This window comes from Cupressus sempervirens, chromosome 3, assembly GCF_028749045.1.
Source record: "Cupressus sempervirens isolate cs-2001-9-10 chromosome 3, ASM2874904v1, whole genome shotgun sequence".
In the NCBI taxonomy this organism is placed as follows: Eukaryota; Viridiplantae; Streptophyta; class Pinopsida; order Cupressales; family Cupressaceae; genus Cupressus; species Cupressus sempervirens.
This window is the reverse complement of record NC_143120.1, coordinates 631,851,407-631,872,887: the sequence shown is the minus strand read 5'-3', so window position 1 is coordinate 631,872,887 and position 21,481 is coordinate 631,851,407. Positions and strand designations below refer to the sequence as shown.

Here is a 21,481-nt window from a genome sequence, read left to right as displayed (position 1 = left end):
ATTACAATTCACCTTCATGCTTTCTATGCTCTCTTTTATCACTAGTAAATTCAAATGAGTCAAGAAATGACTATATAACCCTCAAAATTTTGTAATAAATGCTTAATGTTTACACAACTATAAGCTCAGTCAATATAGGGTTTCCAACTCACTCGGCTTAGACATGATTTCTACTATGCTCAATACATATTGCAAACTCGGCCAATACTACCATACCTTTATAACTTGACAACAACTAAAATTCTATTCTTGCTTGGTAGTAACTATGAAACCTTTCATGCTAGACAACTACATGAAAACTAAAAAAACTATAGATTTATTCCAGGTTCTAACCAATACATTGCATCTTAATTCATGCAGATATAATTTTTTTGAACTTAGATTCTTGGAACTAATTAAAATATAACATTGAAATATTAGTCCCATACATACCTTTTTATTTTCCAGTTGGGGGTGATGTGATCACCTGATCCATTGAATAAAACAACCTCATCAAAATTTGATGTGTTGTAATCTTCCCTCTTCATCCATGTCTTGTTCATCTACAGTTTGACCTTTTCAACATTAACCTTTTCTTTGCCTTTATTGTTTCCATTACTCAACACTGGTAATCTGGTTGGATAGTTTCTATTGATATGACTAGTCTTTAAACAACTAAAGCATGTAGTCTCACTCAACCATTTATTGTAGTTTCCTCTAAAATGTGTTCTAATACAATTCTCAGGAACATGTCCACACTCTTGACAACAGTGATAACTATACCTTGTGTTGTAGTCCCAATTATAGGATTTTCCATTGTGTTGTACCTTTGTCTACTTGTTTGATGTCCAATTGGCATTAGATCTACATTCATATGCTTTATGTCCATACTTCTAACAATTATGGAAATATCCTTCAGATCTCTATGTGCTTAAGGTATTGGTCTTGAAATGTGCCTAATGTCTTTGCTTGTTGCACTTATGACAATAACCCTTGAATTTCTGCTAAGGGTTTTGATTTACATTGTTTCTCCTACAAACATTTTTTATACGACCTAACTTTCCACAATTATGAAAATTGGGTTTTTAGTTCTTACTTTTGTTGTTTCTTTGTTCACCACTTTTAAATGATTCTCCTTCCTTAGTACTGGTGTATCCCAATCCAGTAGTATCATTGTTAGATCTAGGAGATCTCATCAGTCTCTCAAAGTATTTGATGGCTTTACTAGGTTTGTTAAAACTTTCAACAAATTCCAAATTTTTCTCAATTCATTCCTTAGTTGTTCATTTTGTAACTTTAGGGTTGTGACCTCAATATCCTTTCCATTCAATTCATGATTAACAATCATCACTTGATTCATTGTTTGTAGTTGCATGTTAGAAATCCTTTGTACCTTAGATGTCTTCTCTTCCATTCTATTGGTTAGTGTTCTTTTGTCATCTTCAATCATGACTTTTTCTTCCTCAACTTTTCTTTTTTTCTTGGTCACCTCACATAGTAATACTAATTAGAATTCTTGTTCTATTTTAAGATTTCTAACCTCTTTAGTTAGGACACCATTCTTTTCCATCGGATCTGCAATTGCTGCATCAAAATCTATTGAGTTCCCATCTACAAACAATTCATTAGTGTCTTAGTGTCTTCCTCTTGGTAATGTGTATCATTTTCCTCAATATTTATCTCTTTCCTTCTCTTCAATGAACGCTACAATTCATCTCTTGCTTCCATGAGTTGGTGTAGGGTAAGCTGAATTCCAATCTTCTAGTTCTCAATAGTCTTTCCCAACTTGTAGACTTCCATCTTTAAGATCTTTCCTCAGTTGCAAAGCTTTTCTTTCCATAGAATAGGGCTTTGGTACAAATTTTTGGAATTAACAAGAGGAAAGTAAACTCGGGGGTGGGGGGGGGGGGGGGGGGGGTGGGGTGTGAATTGGTACCTTAAAACTTCAACCATAAAACATTCACCACACATCCATCTCATCATTTACCATGTAAACTAAAATAGCTAACTACACATGTTCATCCATAGCATGAAATAAATAACACATAACACAATAAGTTTTTTACCTAGTAACCCTCCAATGAGAAGCTAAAAATGGAGTGGGGATGACACCCACAAATCTTTATTGTCACAATTGTAAAGTGTAGCCAATGAAGGTTGCAAGAAGTTTGACCATAAACCATGATCTATGTTGTAAAAGGTTTTCCCTATTAAAGGCTTACAAAAACTATTAAGTCTCACCCTATTAAAGGATTTCAACACCTTGCTAAAGGTGTGCCTCATTAGAGGACTTAAACTTGCAATGAAACAAGCACTTTATTAAAGGATTTACAAAATCTTGTTAACACTACTCAGTTAAGAGATATTCAATGATTCACCTATTAGAATGTGTCAATGTTGATCTGATTAGAACCTCTCTACTAGTTATTAGATCTCCTCTTTCCTGATGTGTACCTAATCCTCTTGATCAGATGTATCTGTCTTGTCCTTTAACTGCTTTGCTCTATTTTCTCTAATTGATTTTGCAATTCATAACATCATCACAACCTCCATAGCCACCATGAATGCTCTCTACACTTAGCATTCATCTCTCTTGCATCTCCTTCTCTTTCTTTATGAAATTACAAACTATTTAGGGCTTGTCTCATTAAGTAAACACAAGTTGGCTAGGGTTAGGTGATAATCAATAGCTATGGTTGATCCAATTTGCAACCTAGAACATCCCTCAATTTGATTGATTGCATGTACTACATAGGGATTCATAATGTACACCTATATACATCTTCTAGAATCATAAAAAATCATTCAGTCAGTCGTAAAATGGTTTACATAGAAGTTTGTGCCATTAAAAATAACTTTGTGCAAAACTATTTACTCAAAAATTGAAGTCTTTGATGCTCAACATTCACAGTATCTTCAATGCTATAACTCAATTCCTAAATGACTTTACATACTTTTTTTACTTAGCTCCTGAGTGACTCAACACTCACTATCTACTCAGAACATACTGGTGCTCAACACTGACTATGTATATTAATTGACATGTATTGTTTGACACCTTATGCTCAACATGCTTTGATCACTTAGCTCGCATTGATTGCTTGGCTTGCTTTGGTCACTTGGCTTGCACTATAATTCTGCTAAATAATGACTAAGTGTTTTGTCACTACCTTGTCAAAACCAATATAAGATTAACACTTTTGAAAGTACTATATGCTTCAAAGTATTTTTCAATTCTAGCGAAATAAAAATATCTAATTCTATAATTATGCCTACTTGTAGAGAAAATAGTTTAGGTCTGCAAAAGTGTACAAGAGGCAACCATTCCACTATTATAATGATCTAGAAAGCATTGTGAGGAATGACTGGTTGAAGGAAACACAATTGCAATGACACATAAGAAAAAAGATGACAACCTTTTTTATGAGGTCACTGATTTGAATGATGAAGAGGATTTTAATATGCTTATGAGTGTCCCTACTAATTTTGACAAATATTTCCTTCAATCAAATCAATTGAGTGCATCTGTTAGACAAAATCCTTCTACACCATTAACAAGGAGGCCAAATAGGAAGAAGGAAAGAATGGTCACTTCTTTGGATATAATATCTAAAAGCAACCATATGATACACTAGGGAATTAGTAATCCTCACACTATCAGAGTTGATAAAGAGGATACCAAGAAAGATGTTGCAAATGTGTTAGTTGCTTTGAAATCCATCGCTAGACTTAATTCGGAGACTATGAGTGTAGCATGTGATAGTTTTATACATGAACCTACAAGAGCTATTTGGTTCTTAGAGATAGATGTAGAGGTAAGGGAAGATTATATTAGATATTGTAATGACTCAAAAATGGTCATCTAGACTATGAGCTCCCTTTCTAGCATTTTTTCTTAATTTATTTATTACTTATTCTTGATCAAATAATCACTTTTATTATTTATTTGATTATAACCTATGGTTTAACCACCTTATCCTAAGTTCCTATTTAATTAAAATAAATTTCCCCCTTTTAATTAAATAAATCCCCAAAATCCCACTTATCCTAAGTGTGCACATGAAAAGCATTATTCTTATTTTAAAAATAAAAGAAAAGGCATTTTTGTCTCATATAAGGTGCACACTTTCCAAGGTGGTGGAATCTTCATTCTTCCTTTACAAATATTTTTCCTCTTAAATATCACATTGATCTTGTTTAGGTGAGATTATTGTACACAAAGTCAACATGAGAGTCATTCTCTATCATAGATTTTGCCTCTTATTCTCTATCATCCCTTCTCTTTAAAATGAGGCTATCTCCTAACTCTCTCTCATATTATTCTAGTTTATGTTGTTGTTATGCTATAGGATTTCTTAGTGATTTTGGATCACATGGAGCCTTCTTTCATTCTATATTAGTCTTCATTCTCTCCTTTGCATTACCTTATATTATCTTTATGCTCTACTTTAGATCACATAACTTAACTAGGTGGTTCTTGTAACTCTTATTTATCTTGCATGTCATTTAGAATAGCTTGCATTTTCATTACACTTCACTCTTGATTCTTGGATATTGGTATTTTTTCATCTACTCTTTGAATCTTCTATTCTATAATGCACCTTGCAAGGGTTTCTTAATCTAGGTTCATTTGAGAGCCACCATCTTATAGTTCTTGCATGTCATAGATAGGAAGTTATAAGCCACTTCTTGAGACTCCCTCTTCCATGGCTTCTCTCAAGTGTAATTGTTTATACAAGTGTGTCCATATTTTATGCACACATTTATTATTCCCATAATGTAGCTTGAGCTAGTTTCTAGCTCCAAATTTTTGGATTTATCATATTTACTTGATTTTTGTGTATATAGAAAAAAATAGTGCATTTGAATAGCATTTTGGATCTTCTACACTTTGTTTTAGCACTTGTTCAAGTTTGTGTAGTGTGTTTGAATACTAAGACTATTCCTTTCCTTTGTCTTTTAGTGCATTAAGTTAGTTTTGTTGCGCTTTTGCATAATTTCTAGTTTTTTGTTTGCTACTTGATATCTTTTTGTTTGTAGGGCTTTAGCGCATTCACAGATTTTTGAAGTGCATTTGATCATTTTTGTAGAGCATTTCATCATTTCACTAGTGCATTTGATCACTTTTTCAGCACATTTGATCATTTCTATAGCACATTTTAGCATTTCTATAGTGCGTTTGAATATTGTTACAACATATTTTCTTGTTTCTACATTGCCATGATTTTAGTTCCCCTATATTTTGAACTTCAATTTATTGTCAAGTGAAGTCCAATTAGGTCAATGACCATGTCCAGGTGATGACTACGAAGGCTTTCCATCTCATCTCTCCCCATTCAAAGCTCAACCAAGTAGGAATTCAATTCTTATTTGTCTGATAAGTGTATCTAAGAGGGTGTGTAAGTGTCAAGGATATCCCATAGATGAGAAGAAAGCTGGCTATTTGATAAACTCCAATGTATGTTCAATAAAGACTCATCCTAAAAGATAGGTTCAATTGGAGAAAGATCACATGAACACAAATGAATGTGGCAACAAGAAGAAAATGGTCAAAGGAAATAAGTTCATATCTAATGTTCAAAGGAAGCAAAATGAACTCATTGGAATCAACCATGAGGTTGTGGAAATAAGTTGTAGTGAGTACAATCTGATCAAATATAGAGGAGGCAACAAAAACTTTTAGAAATGCTCAATTTACTTAGCAATAAAAAATACCTTGTTCAAAGATGGTGAGAATGAAAGTTGAAATCAAATTAGTGATGCAAAAAACATTTGGAGGTCCACATCACTGGTTAAAAAGTCAACTTCCCTTGGAGATAAAGTCCAGGCCGTCAGATGGGATGCAAATCAATATATGATGTTGTACATGAAGATTTACACTGTGGAGTAGTTGAAAGGTCAACAATGAATGAATGAATGCCACATACATATATTATTGTCATAATACATTTTCCTATATCAAAAAAGTCTATTTCCATAAGTCATAACGATCATCACCAAGCATAGGAGATGAAACTTTGTTACAATTATGAGTGACGAGGAATGGATGTTTGATTAAGTTATTGACATAGGTCATATCAATCAAGCTTACCACTAAATGTAGGAGACAAAACTTGGTTACAATGATGAGCGATTAGAAATATCCATTGCCACAACCTACAATAATCATTGATAGTTGAATGAGAAAAACTTAGTTATACCAATGGACGATGATTTTATCAACATAGGTTATAGAGATGATCCCATTGGAGGGAAGACTAAATAGTAAGATGTTGTGGCAATGACTAATGAGGCTATCAATAATAGTTATAGTGATGGGTAAAGGAGGCCATATATAAAGTTTTTCACTAAATGATATGGAGAAATGAACCATCACAGGTGGTAATGTAGTTAAGGGATTTCAAGTTGCGAAGTTGCAAAGTGAAGAGACTATCAATCAAAAAAGTGATCGCAACATCATAAGAGATAAAGATGATAAGTGATTAACAATTTTGAAGAAGCGATGCAGTCAGATTCAAAACATTTTTCTACTTTTTAAATTTGAAATAATAATTAGTTTTAATGTTGTGAAGGTGCGAACATGGTTAGTGTATATTCATTGCTACTTCACTGCAGTTAGTAAAGGGAGGTAGTGAAGTGGTGAATAAGAGGAATCACAACATCACACCATTTAAAGGGGAGTTAAAATGTTAGGTTACAAAGTTGTGCACAAGGTGATAGTTAAAATCATGATGATTACAACAACATTATGGGTGGAAAAATAGTTAAGACTTTTCAAGTTGTGAGGATGCAAAGAATGAAATGATAGTTAAAGCTCAAAGGCTATCACATCATTGCAAGCTATTAAAGTCAACCTAAAGTTAAGGTGGTGAAGCTGTGAAATAAGATAATAGTTAGTCATCGCATCATCACACAATTTAAAGGTATTATATGATGGGCAGTTTCAAAGAGGTGACAAGGATTAAGTTGTATTTTTTGTGAGTTCACAAGGTTAAAGTCATGGTTAGTCTGGAGGGATGTGATGTTGCGAAAATGGTTGATCGCAACTTCACAATAGTTTGAACACAGTTAAGTTTTGAGGTAGATGGAAGGGTTGCCACATTTAAATCATGATCATTAATAGGATATTGATGGTGGAGATTCAAACCTACTATGACTGTTAGGATATGAAATACAAGTTTTGGCACCAATAATAGAATATGAAGGAAACATAGATTTTCATGGGGTTTCTAAAGCTTCTTGAAGATCAACAATCACTAGGTGTTCTCAAAAGTACCACGAGATTAGAACCAAATGTTGAAGATATCGCCAAGAAGATTAACATGATGTGTATACTACATTTCGAGGGTTTTCTTGTTATTTCTTCAAGTAAATGATTGTAATGGCTAACTAATGATTTGCTGAGTGATTCACATGCTTTGATGATGTAATAATTGGATTGTAATTTGCCAAGGACCCTAAGAGGGGGCCTATATATGTAATTTTTAAAGTTAATATAAAGGATAAACAATTTACCCTGCTATTCTTCCCCCAGAGTAGAGATTATTAAGTGAGACCTGAAGGGTTGCAGGGAGGAATTTGATGATGGTTGGTTACTATTTTTCCTATCATTGTCTCTCATTTCTTGAGCTAACATGCATGTAAGCTAGTCTTTCAAGAATTGTAGAACATGTACTTGTGAAGCTATTAGTATTTGGGATAATTGGAGTGTTAGTGTAGTGTTAATAGTATGCTTGGTCAAAATGCTATCTTTCATAGGTATTTTTTCTCTTTTCCAAAGTTGCACAACATTCTGCATTTGTAATGTGAAGTTAGGATTAAAGTGTGCTAGGAGTTTTCCACTGGACAACCTTGACTGATTAGAGAGCCACAGAGGGCTATGGATTTTCTTCTTCTATTACATGCCCTTGCATCCCATAGTCTTAGATGAATTTAGGAGTAGGATTAGAGTTAATGTTAGACCTAAAACCTCGCCTAGGTTGGTTATCTCTATGAGCATCCTAGCTAGCCTCTTCTATTCTCAAGTTAACAACATACCCCTAGTTACCCTTTTGATCACATAAAGACATAATTCCAAGTATATCTTATACATAGGGCAATTGTATCTTATAATTTAGAAGGAAGTGATATAACACATACACTGATCCATTTTTTGGTGAAATCCTTTTGTTTCCTCACATTCTGGGCATCTAGATGAAAGGAAACTTGTAACATAGAATATAACCATTTCCACATAACCCATAATAGATCTGAAATAAATATGCAATTGAAATCTACATGCAAGAGAATAGGAAACATACCCAAAAAATTGTGACACAAGCTATGCCCTAGGAAAACCTTATTGAGGAAAAAACCTAGCCTCCAAAAGAATCCATCACCATGTATTATTCAGCAAAAATACCATTGCAATATAGCCATGAAAACCTTCAAAGCCATAGCCACAACTGAGCATACTATATGAACAAGCATGAAACCACACATCTCATGCCATGCTTCTAACCTTCAAAAATTCTCCCTTGACTAACCTGTCAAACTTTGTCTCGCTCAACTCTTTCCTTTTTTTCCTTTTTCTTCTCACTTCTCACACACCAACAAGTACCCTTGAGGATACTTATATAGTAGCATGTCCCACAAAACCACCAAGTGGTATTACATAAATCATGTGCTACCTAACCCCTAGACCCCACATTTAATATTGGAAACTTAATTCTTTTTCCCAGTATTAAATAATTACATGAAATATTATCACAATGTTACAATACAACTCATCAAGTATATTCCATTGGAATATTTACATGTTGCACATCCATCTAGGTGTAGCATTCAATAATAAAATACAATGATAAATTATAACAATATTATATAATGTGTGCAACACCCATTATCTCAACAATCTCCCACTTGTTGTATACATTGCATAGGGTCAATCTATAGCCACATAAATGAACAAGGGAATAATCTCTCTTAGCACATCCACCATCATGGATCAAAGTACATGAAGTGCTCCATCCTAGTACCCACAACAAAATCAAAGTATCCAATATCTCCAACATGAATGATCTCACCTCCTATTATGCCAGTGCCACTAGACATACATAAAAGCCATCCAAAGAGAAAGCCACCCAACTTGTTGCATTAGAAGATCATAAAATCCTGTACCAACTAAGATGTCAAGCACAATAAACCTAATCCAAATGTAATCACATGTATCCGTAGTTGTTAAAATATCCATAGCTAAAATAGCACCCAGAGCAAGTGCTAAACCCATCTAACTATTCATACCTCTAAAGGTATACCAAGTGAATCTCACATCACCAACATATCCAATTTGTATCTTGGAATCACAAGCCTCAAGAGAAATACCCACTACATATATACCAAGAAGCTCCCACCACAAAAGATAATGTAAAATCTATAACCGATCCACTCACAACATCTCAAAGAAGTGAATCCATGTAGTCTCAAGGACATCCACAACACATAGACCAATAATATGCAAGAAAAACTCTCATAACCAATCTCCAATGCTCTCACAAGCTCTCCACAACCAATAGAAGAAAGAGACAAAGGAATAACTATGTCATCTCTCACATGACATACATGAACAAAAAACATTTCTCACATGACATATATGAACATAAATTAGTGATCAAAATCTCTAACCAATCTCAAATCCAAAATAAGAAAAACCGAACATCTAGGAAGATATCCAAGGCCAAAGAGAAACCATGCCAATCATAACCTGTATCATTTCCTTATAAACACACCTTAGATGTAAACTGTGCAAGTATGATCTCCTCCATACAAACCCAACCAAGAAGCCACAACAACACCCAAATCATACCATATAACTAATCATGGATGTAAGCCTCTCACAAGAAGATCAAACTCATAAAGTATTCCTAATCCAAGGAATATGCCCAATATAAAACCATCTCCCAAACTCAACTAGAATAACAACATATGAAAATGGAGATAACCAATGCTAAACCATCTCTCAAATAAAACCTCTAGAACTAACTCATGTAACATAGCTCAAGATCCATATCCATGAAAGACAAGCATAAATAAAATGCACCTGAGAGAAACAATGGGCTTATACCTCGCAAGTAGCAAACCGCCGAGTAGGGAATGAGAATGCTCATCAAGATATCCAAGTCTCAAACCAAGACTAATCTAAGAATAATCTCTTCTCAAGTTCATATTAGGTGAATTACCCTCAGACTTCATGCTAAAACCATCAACCATCCCAACAAATACTTCTCTAGTCCAAGAGAAATCAACATCACCACTGTCTAAGTATCCATGAGTACCTATGACCAATCAATCCATGCCAACTCTGAACACAACATAGAAATATCATGAAGTATCTAGCTTATGATCAATGTACTTAATACCAAGAAACTATCCAAGATCAATGTAAATGTTCCAACGATGGCCTCAAGAACATAAACATGACAACATGATCTAAATCATCTCAACCAAAGAGATAACATGTTCCATATGAACATACTATAACTTTTCAAAACTCTAAATGTGTATCAAGAGTATATCATGACATAATAATGAAACCATCCTCACACCAAGGATAACATATCAAATGAAAGCATAAACCACACATTTAGAAAGAACCCCATTAGTCCACAAGATGCAACCATCTCCACATACAATGAAGAAAAAAAATCATCTCCACATACCATGAAGAACCATCTTTGCACACCATGAAGATAACCAAGAACCCAATGAGTCATTAAGATCTAACCATCTTCACACACCATGAAGATAACAAGTGCACCATGCAAATGTCAAAGATGCTTCTGCAGCAATAGGATCTAAGACAAATCTCCAACATCTGTAAACACTCAATAAATATATCAATGCCAACAAAATCCACTCAACCATGGTACCAAGTCACCTATGGCATTATAAAATCCATCTCCTACATGAATATCCTCCAGGTCTACACTAATACAACCAAAGTGTCAATACCAAGTGAAACTAAGATCTTCAAATTAGGAAGACATAAACTAAACTAAGAACTAATCTTGTACTGTCACCCCATCATTTTCACAAGCTCCCACTAAAATGTGTATCCAAGCTATCCATGAAATCAGGATGAAAAATCAATCCTCTAACCATGAGAATCAACCAAGGTATCAAACCATCCAAGAACTCAAAGTACACATCATGAGCTCCTCAAAAGAAACCAAATAACCATGATCCTCAACCAAGAAGATATACCACCATAACAAATTAGGAATCCAAACCAATGAACATCAAGGATGTTCCTATCTATCCAATCATGTCATGCCAAAATCCATCGCACAATGATCACATCCATGATCACATCCATGAACTGAGCATCTGACTCTCAAAGTATCCAACTTGATAGCATAAAATAGTCAACCACAATCCTCCACAAGGACTGTACCTGGTAAAAAAATCTCATCCCTTCTACATGAAGAAAAAAATTAGAAAATCATGTGACTTAGGGCATAAACAACCCAAATCCAAGCCACCAATTTGAATATGCACCAATAATGAAAGATCAATGGGCAAAGACAACCTATTTCCAAACCATAAATGCAACCTATAAGTATAGACCACTTACAACACTGCACAATTTGTAGACCCAACAATTCATCATACATATCCAAACCAAATATTGATAACCATATCATCATGAGACCAATATGAAATATGAACTAAGTATAAAATGACATCAAATCCAAATCTCCAAAATATACAATATCATAAACTCACAATATTACCATAGTCAATATATACCATAAACTATTTAGATTAATATATCACCAAATAAACCATGCCAAACCTACACCAAATCTGAACGAATGTGTAGATCTCTCCAAGAGCTTTCCTGTGACTACTCAAAGTACAAAATCTAACTTCGTATGCCCAAGTTATGCCCTAATTTGTGTTCAAAATAAATAACATCTAACTTTTGGGCTCTTAAACCTAATAAAATTTCAAAATCACATAACTAAACCTACAACACCTATAAGAACTTTAAAATTTGATATTCAGAGAGAAAGTTATGGCCATTTTACTAAGACAATCTTTTTACCATTTTCACTATGATTTTTTTTTGATGAAATTTTTTGAAGGGATTAATTTTAATGGCCATCATAGGCTGAAACTAACAACTCATTCATTTCCTCTGAACATGGCCAAACTATGGTATATTATATATCAAAATTTATGGAAATGTCAACCCAGATTCAATAGAGAGGTTTATTTTAACCTAAGAGGTCATTTCTAAAAGCTCCCCCTAAAATCCTCATTTAAATGAAACATCAAAAAAAATCCTTTTGTCCAACAATTTCACATGCCCAAAATCTACCAATATCCCATCATTATAGAAAATCAAAAACCCTCTGATCTACAATAAATAACCCATATATCTTTCCCTTTCTTTTATCCTCTCATGCATTCCCATGAACTCAATCTAGGGTTACAATGATAAAACTATAGCTTTGATACCACTTGTAAGGAAATTTGCAACATAGAATATAACCATTTCCACATAACCTATAATAGATCTAAAATAAATATGCAATTGAAATCCACATGCAAGAGAATAGATAAGAAACCCACAAAATTGTAACACAAGATATACCTGGGAAACCCTAATTGAGGAGAAAACCTAGCCTCCAAAAGCATCCATCACCATGTATTATTCAACAAAAATACCATTGCAATACAACCATGGAAGCCTTTAAAGCCATAGCTACAACTGAACAAACTATGTGAACATGCATGAATCCACACATCCCATGCAATGCTTCCAATCTTCACAAATGCTCCCTTGACTAACCTCTCAAGCTTTGTCCCGCTCAACTCTTTCCTTTTTTACCTTCGTCTTCTCACTCCCCACACACCAACAACTACCCTTTTAGCTATTTATATAGTAGCAAGTCCCACAAAACCACCAAGTGGTATTACATAAACCATGTGCTACCTAACAACCCCTTAACCCCACATTTAATATTGGAAATTTAATTCTTTTCCCCAATATTAAATAATTACATGAAATATTATCATAATGTTACAATACATTTCATCAAGTATATCCCATTGGAAAATTTACGTGTTACATATCCATCTAGGTGCAAAATTACATAAAAAAATAATATAATAAAATATAACAATACTGTGCAATGTGTGCAACACCCACTATCTCAACACTAGAGTCAAGATAAACCTAATTCAAGGGGAGGGAAAAACTGTTTACCAATATTTTTGGTGACTCAGCTAGGGATAGGATCAAAGTCTAGTCTCATTGGTGTTATTCTAAAAAATCTAAAGGTTCCTCCTTGAGGATGGAGGATGGTGACTCTCTTTAAAGAACCTGAATCTATTGGTTTTTGAAGGTCTAGTTTGTATTTATGGCTATGCTGATAGTTCAACCTTGGTAATCCCATTTTGGTCCTCTTTCTCTATCATCTTATACAACCCTACTAGAAGGATCAAGAAGACATTTTCCTAAGTTTTCAGGAGTAAAGAATGGGGATCTTGAACAACATATCTAAGCCTTGAGTATTGCATGTGTAGTACTTAGAGTTGTGGAAGAGAATGTGTTTGTAAGAATCTTTGTTGAGTCTTTGGTTGGCCCAATTATAGCATGGTCTCACTACATGGAGAATGGGTGCATCTCATGATGGAAGGTGTTGGAAGGAAGATTTCTTGCAAGGTCTAGACCAATAGTAGATGTGTATTCACTGCTGTGCAACTTCTTCCAATTTAGAAAAGGAGAAGATGAAGGGATACGAGAGTTTATGGATCATTTTGATCAAATACACTAGTACATTTGACCCCATTTGTAGACCAAAATTTTAGACCATCTATTAAAATGTTTTAGATTGGTCGAAATATGGAAGGAAAATAAAAAATAAATAAAAATTCTTGCTCATGTTTGTCAAAATTTTGACCAATGCTTAGTCCATACTCATGCAATGACAAGAAAATTATAAACATAATCAAATCTCAGCACACGCTTTTGGTCACAACTGCGGAAAGAGTGTTGGAGCCAAAGATTCAACTGCTAAGAGATTTCAACATTTGGAGGGAAAATCTAAGCAAAATTGTATTTGGGCTGCCTCAGATCTTAACAACAAAGCTAGAAGTCCTTCGCTCCAACATTGAGGTTCTCAAGACTGTATTTTTGGCAAATGATTTGTTGATAAGAGCAATTAGGAACTACTACTTTCTTCATGGAAATTGCTTGCAAAAAACTTTGGGAGGGTTTTGGTTTTCATGCAATGGAGCTCACCATGTTTTTGTCGATAATTCCTCGTGTTTTGAGGCACAGTTCTCTGACCCCATAGCAACTTGATCTCATTTGAACTATTGACATTCACAAGGAAGGAAAAATGTACAAATATGTTGTGATCATGGTGGAAATAACTCCTATTAAAGTGTTATAGGCTAGGATAGACAATCTTCAACTTTGCAACCTCTTGCAGGTAGTTAGGGTTTTCCCTTTGATTCTCACAATGCCAGAGGAAAGCGTCAAGAAAAAAATGGACTTTATGCTCAATCACATGAAACTCTCTGTAGAATTTGTGGAAAAGCATTCACATCTATTTTCAATGAGTTTGGACAAGTTAATCAGGCCTAGGCTTTTAGTTTTGCAAACTATAGAAGCAATAAATGGAGCAGGGCAGGTTAATTCGAATCAACTTTTTTCAATGTCGATGCTATCTGAGGCAAAGTTTGTTGCCCAGATCATTCAAGTGCATTCTAAATCCGGTGCTTTGTGGACTGTCTATAAAAATGCAATATTTAAAAAGATTGTAGAAAAATAGAATATAAATTTCTTATTAATTCATGTGTTTGGATTTGTCAAGCCCATATGATCAGGCTAGTCCATCCAATGCGAAACAATGATGATACTAACCTTGTTTTTTCTGAGAGCACCAATAGGTGGAAAACATCTTGCTTCACAAACTATTCTCCATGAATTGGGATTGTAATTGCACTGGTAATAAAGGTATGCTTCTGCCATTCTACCAAAAAATTCCATTATAACAGCAGATATTGTGTTTTTCACAATTCATATGAGTTCTTTTGGATTCACAGACTACTGTCCTCGGATTGGAATTGTAATTGCACTACTAATCTATGGTCATTCTTTTGAATTTCCTACTTCTGCCAATAAATTGGGACTGTAACTACACTGCTAATCAAGGTATGCTTCTGCCATACTACCAAAAATTTCTATTATAATTTAAGTTATTGTGCTTTTCACAACTAGTATGAATTATTTTGGATTACAAACTACTGCCCACGAATTGGGATTTCAACTACAATGCTAATCAATTTATTCTTCTTCCATTGTACCAAAAAAATCTATTATAATACTAGTTATTGCATTTTTCACAATTTGTCCTATTGAAGCAGTAAGGAACATATGCTACTTGCATTTGATTTTACAAAATGTTATTTCTGACCACCTAAATAGGGAAACCATTTGATCATCATGGGACATCCCATAGAACAAAACCTTATGCTAGTTGTACTTGGTTTTCTTGATTCCACTCTTAAGTAAAGTAACTCACTTTGTAGTAAGTAGATGATAAGAAAAGCTGTCACAAGGTTCCCTCTCTTAGTTTTTTTGTATCCTTATTTACTAGAAAATACATTGAATAATGCTTCTAGATTGAACAATGTCCACAATTTTTTTTATACAATTTTTTTTTTCTCTTCCTCTTGATGATGGATCATGGAGTGTAATCTAAAAAATTACTACTGTATGTTGCATACATAGTTTAATTCAGAACCATTATTCAATATAAGCATGAACTTTAGAAATCTAATGAAATTAAGCAAATGCATTGGTATACTCTTTTTCCTTGACTCCTCAATCGACTTAGTATATAATAAGGTAATATACAAAATAATTTAAATAATCCTTGGGCAATGTTGTGTTAGGGTGTATCAGTAACAAAAGTGTGCATCTAGCTTGGAGTCATAGGCTATAGCCAAGGATAACTCATGTACCTAATGTTGTGCCCCCTGCCCAATTGATATTGCCCCTAAACTCATCACTTTACTTGCCATCAAACTGAATATTTAATATAAAATAATTGTATAACTTGAAGCATAATGGATTTAACCCTTGGTCACTAGGAAATGGGGATGGAGATAAGATGAGTATGCCATTTTTTCGGTATGAAGACCCCATATACCTGATTCTTGATTATTCTTATTTTAATGTTCCTTCTTGGGATCTTCCAGATGTTTTCTCGAAATTAACAATTTTAACTTAAGTTGGAGTATGCAATTCATTTACAAAGATAAATTCTATAAAATATTATTAATTTTGATGTATATATGAGATAATTCTGGTTTAGATATTACATTAATATGAATTAATAATCATTAAATACTAAGAATATATGATAACAACTACTCTAACAATTATTATAATTAAATATCAATAGGTTTTCATGGTAACATATAAAGTCATATGAGCACCACACATCTCTATACCAAAGTGTCTCAATAGCATTAATAATTTTTCCAAGGGAAATTTCTACTATAATCATATCAAGAATTTTTTGGAAATATTTTCTAAACATAAATCTCAAGGATGGTTGCCTTTGTATTGTAAGAACATGGGCAAATTCTCTGTTCATCCATCTCTATGTGGAAGTAAAATTTCTAAGGCCCATGATAAATTGGCAATGCCTTTGCTGGATAGAATCTGGTTTATAATAGAAATTTCTAGTTATCATTGGATTTAATAACTCTTCCATGATATGTTTCAGGACAAGCTATAGAATCTTGTTAGTACCTCGTCAAGCTACATTGAATCACCTCCTCACAAAGTAAAGAAGTGAGTGGAGGCATTACAAGATCTATAGGTATTGATATGTTTAGATTGTGATTTTTTGTGTAAATATATTCATGAAAAGGGATTTATGATTTTTGTGCTGCCAATAAAGGGTAAACATAAGGAGATAGAGACTGATTTTTTTGAAGAAAAAGTTGCATTAGAGGCCAAGTATCAAAAGCTTAATGAACCTTTTTACAAGAAGGTATCTATGTTTAGTGTTTTTTTTGGGTGTTCAAAATTGAAAGCTTCATATTATCTCTTGATCTCTTGCTTTTCTAAGCAATTACTGAATTTTCAGGTACTGTTGTATATTGTTATCTTTATCAGAAAACTTGGTCCAATAGATTGAAGCTTGCTTACTCATAGGAGTTTTCACACATGTAGTTGATATATACAATGAGAGTCAAGTACTTTTCATATTTGAGATTTTACTTGATGCTGCTGTCTTCTTGCTACGTACATTAAACCATTTAAAACTTAAATAGGTTTATTCTAATAGATTGGAACCTGCAAATTTGTATATATTTATTTACATAATTGGTTGATATTAAGCTATCAAAAAGGTTGATAATTTGAGTCAGGTACTTCATACTCATTATATAGATATTACCAGATGCTGCTGTCTACTTCTACTTTATTCTTATTAGTTACAATTTTGGGGTCAAACAACACATGATTCATTATAGATCGACTTGCCTAGAACACAATATCTAGCATCCCCTATGCAACATTTCCTTGTCATATTCTTGATTGTCTTTCTGCTCTAGGATTCCTATATGATCTAATCTGTTGTATCTTTGATTTTTTGAGATGCTATTTTTTCATTATTATTGCATCTTCTATTTGCATGATTCATAACAGAGAATTTCCTAAATAACAATATCTTGTTTCACTTGTGCAGTTTCCTCAGCATTCTCTAGAATTTATTTTTATCCTATGATTCCCACGTAACCTTATCTATTCTGTTTCATAATGTCTTTCCTTCTTATAACCTAGATTTCATCCCCAACTAAATATGTTGTGCATTCTAACAAATATTGTGAGATGCGAGTCTTCTTCGTTTACACTGTAGGTGAGTTTTCAGTGTTGACCATAAAATATATCAGAATAAGAACAAGAAAATGGAAGAATAGATGATGTCTAACAAGTGCAAATAGGATAATATCATAATAGGAAATTCTTTTTGGTTCTATGACATGACATCCTTAAAGCATAGATGGAACTTCTACAATCCTTTAGCAGCAACTTGATCTGTAATAAACTATATTTTATTCAGATCTTTCTCTTGGATAATTATATGTTGGTAAGAAATTAAAGAGACAAAATAACTACTTCAGTTTACAATTCTCAGTACAAAATTTTCTAAACGATGTTTAGCTCTTAGGGTAAAAACTTTTTGATTCTGCTCGACACTCCATAATCTATATTCTTGTAATGAAATATTCCATTGCAGTGATATGACATTGTGAATGGAGTAGTAGATGTTGAAGATGATAAAAAAGAGGAGGAAGATTCAAAGAAAGATGATGCTGGTATGTAATAACTATTTTGAATTCAAGATTCATTTGATCTGTGATATTTGGTGGGAAGTACTTATTGTGATATCTTTGTCATTGTGGCAGAAAAGGGCGTTCCTGAATTTTGGCTAACTGCTATGAAGAATAATGATGTTTTGGCAATGCAAGTAGGATGTTGCTCCTTTTCCTTGTATCCAATACTCACTTTGGCTATACCAAGCAATATTACCTATCTTCAAAATGCAGTGAATTTACTAACTTTTTTTAATAATAAATAGATTACACAATGTGATGAAGGTGCCTTGAAGTTTTTGGAGGATATACAATGTTCTCACCCTGACAGTGACAAGGGTGAGAAAGGCTTCAAGTTGGGGTTCTTTTTCAATGAGAATTCTTATTTTAAGAATTATGTGGTAAGTACTCACATTTTAGTGCCCTTGGAACACTTTCAATGTCTATTTTATCTTTCAATTTCTTAATATATTCATTACTTTCCTAAGCTATCATATTTCCTTTGTGAAATGCAGTTAACAAAGATATATTACATGGAAGATGAAAATGAACCTATCCTGGATCGTTTAGTAGGGTAAGTCAAATGCAAATATCTCCTTTTGCTAATTAGATTATGTGAATTTCTTCATTCATGTAGTGATGTTATTTCACACATAGAACTAAAATTGATTGGTTACTTGGTAAGAACCTAACTTGAAAGATCATGAAGAAGAAGCCTAAGAATGGAGTGAATAATGCAAAACCAATGACAAATTGAGCAATGCCCAAGTTTCTTCAATTTATTTGATCCACTCAAGGTTCCTAAAGATGACGATGTTGATGATGATGCTATGAGTAATGATGAGCAAACTTTTTTTTATTGCTGCAGTCTTTAGCTCTCAAAGAATACATTTTTTGGCATCTTGTATTTGTGTTCTGATAAGTTTATGGGGTGGTTTATAGGCTGAGGAATTACAAGATATGATGGAGCAAGACTATGAGATTGGGTTTGTTCTTGATCCATTGCAAATTATTTGGGTTTATGTACCTTCTAGGTACCAAGTTTCATTGATTTTATGTGTTTTTTGTAGATCAACAATTAAGGATAAACTCATCCCTCATGCAGTTTCTTGGTTCATTGGGGAAGCAGATGATGATGATGAATGTATATTTGAAGATGATGACAATGCTGATGAAGATGATGATGGGAGTGAGGAAGAGGATGAAGATCATGAAGGGGAAGAAAATGGCCATAAAAGCGCTTAGACAATTTGCTTGATTATGTCATGCTCAAAAATTTATGCTTGTTCCTCAAATTTTGGCATAAAATTAAACATTTATTTATCTTTTTGCAACAATGTAGCTGTGTGGATTTAAAATCCAGCCTAGATTCTAGGTAAGCATTTGTTAAGGGTTTGGCAGTTTCCAAGTCTGGGTTGGTATTTATTATGGGGTTTACTTTTCAGAAGATTATGATTAGGAATAGGATTAAATTAGAGTCAATTTTTTGGTGAATGGGTTTAATAGCAACCATTTGAGTACAAGCAGTAGTACAGAGTCTACAAACATTAGCAATAGGCGATTGAGTGCAAATGCAAATTTATAGGTGCTGATCTTGAAGTATATTTCTAGGTATGTTCATAGATAGTTCCTTCATATCATACATTTTTTCCAGCATCTTTCTTTAGATGGAAACTATTGTTGAACAAAGAGATGATGTTATGTGTAGGAGTGTTGACTACTTTTTTAATCTAATGAAAATCATGTTTCAAAATTTTGTTAATTATAGGATTAGATCGTATTGAATTAAGTTAGCTTTCCTCCAAGCCTTAACATAGGATGAATTCAACATTGATATTTCTCCAAGTCTTAACAATATTTGCATTATAGCTATCTGAGTAGCAAATATCTTTCTTGTGAATAAATTGGCAAGACAAATGTTTTTCTTTTTCCAAATAATGGGATAACATTGGGTTAGTGTTAAGTTTCGAGAAGAAAATTGGTCAGAGTTAGGTTAAGGAAAAAATTAAAAAAACAACTGGTGCAAAAATTATTGAAGTCCAAAAACTATAATTTTTTTATGAAAAAATTGTTAGAGATTGCCAGAAAATCACAGTTTTCCTAATTTACTCATAATTTTCCACTCTAAAAACATTAGTAACAATCGACATCTTGCAAGTTATTCCAATCTCAGAAACCACTAGCTATCATCAATTTGATAGGCTAGGTGTAAACCCTTCTTTCATTTCTATTGAATTTAAAATTTGTTATGATCTATGTCTTGTCGCAGTTGTGCTAATTGAACGTTGCTGTTGATAAACTTTAGGCTTCAGTAAGAAAACTATTATAGTGCTTGCTATTTCACACATGTAAGGTATTTGGATGATATCATGTATAATTTTGTTGTATCACAACCACACTAATAGCGGGTTGTAGGAATATTATGTGTACGTTTTTATGAGGAAACTCAAGGGATATAAGACAATGCAATTTTATTTTTATTGTGGTTCCAAATTAATTAATTCTACAATTTGTAATATAATTATCTTAAGTAAAATTTCAAATTAATTCTACAATCAGCACTAAGTTGCAACACAATTGCAACCCCTTGCCCCAACTGTACAACATTCCCATGGCATTCATATATTCATATAGTATATCTGCTAACATTGATTATGGTTTTTGTTTTCCTGGTTTGTGAGGTTTTGACGTATAAAGCTAGGTGGGATTTGATGAGAAATAGCTGGGAATTTTCCAATCTAGGTAAGAATATAAAGTCATGAATGACCAGGCATTGAACAGTGCAGTTCATTGCTGTACATGGATTTGATGTGCTATTTTGATTGAAGGCTCTTCTATCTCTCCTTTTTGCATACACACAAATCAATGATAAAGATAAACTAGGGGGCTACACAATGGAAGCTTTTGTTAAGTTGGGGGAATGGAATGGGAATTAAAAGTCATTAAATTTTGATTGATTGTACTATAACTTATGCCGCCACCTAGTTTTTCCCTTCATTCATTCATTTATGATTCAAGAGTGGATATATATTTTGTCTTTTATTGTGCCCTTGTGATCTATGTTTTTGCAGTGATCTTTTTTAGTGGAGAAGGAAGAATGGGAAAAGGAAAAGGA

General features: G+C 33.5%; 1 pseudogene; it reads left to right on the top strand.

The window, feature by feature from the left end:
• The first annotated feature begins 14,492 nt into the window (after positions 1 to 14,492).
• LOC149568268 (nucleosome assembly protein 1;4-like) lies at positions 14,493 to 19,611 on the top strand (annotated as a pseudogene).
• The last annotated feature ends 1,870 nt before the right edge of the window (positions 19,612 to 21,481 follow it).